The following is a 932-nucleotide window of genomic DNA, read 5'->3' on the forward strand; positions in this document are numbered from 1 at the left end:
TTTTTTTCATTGCACTAATTATCCTTTCATATCGTTAGGTGTGTCCTGAGGGTCAGCTGTCCTGACTGGGAGAAACTGTGATGACGGCGCAGGAAATCAGATGACTTGAAGACACTGAGGGAAATGAAGACTCTCCAAAATTAAGTATTTCACAGTGTATCTATTATTTGTGCTCTATTTCTTTTTACTAAGCCATCTGAAAGTGGATTTTTTCAGACGAATTGATGTAGGTGTAGTATGACGTCAGTAAATGATAGTCATTATTTGTAAACAAGGCATTCCAAAAGAAAATGAAATTGTAGTACTGTTTTGGCTTTCTTTAATTTACATTTGACATGTTCGGTTGGACCTGTTTGTACAGGAATTTTTGTACATTATAATTTTTTCAATTCTTCATGATTCTCAAATTATCACGAGTACATCTGTGTTTGACCTTTATTTGATAGGTGAGGCCGAGAACTTTTTGATCCACCCTCGTAGCTATATCGTAACGGATACAAAAATTTACATGCTGAGTGACATGCATTGTATTCTGTTTCATTCAGCAAAATAGTTCCCTTCTGCTTTCTTTGGACGGAAGAAAGTTCAATAAATATTATGAATAATTTCTTTGCCATACTGACTTTTTGTTTTTCTCTCTCCACATGAATGATGGTAGATTCCCTATGGCAGGAAGGAACAGACTTTGGGCAGCAAAGCAGTCACAGAGAGAAGACACTGGCAGACCTGGGATTGTGAGTATAGTTTATTTGTGCAGCAACACAACGATTTCCAACACCGAGTACACACACTTACATGTCTATCCATTAACACCCACTTCATTCTTTCAACCTTGTTAAATCTAAGCTCAGTCAATTAGTCCATCAGGCACTGCTTAGAACTAATTGCACAGTATGTTATCACCCTTCTTGCAATGCCTTGGACCTTTTCCT

Source organism: Branchiostoma belcheri, unplaced genomic scaffold, assembly GCF_001625305.1.
Source record: "Branchiostoma belcheri isolate BF01 breed outbred unplaced genomic scaffold, Haploidv18h27 scaffold92, whole genome shotgun sequence".
NCBI lineage: Eukaryota > Metazoa > Chordata > Leptocardii > Amphioxiformes > Branchiostomatidae > Branchiostoma > Branchiostoma belcheri.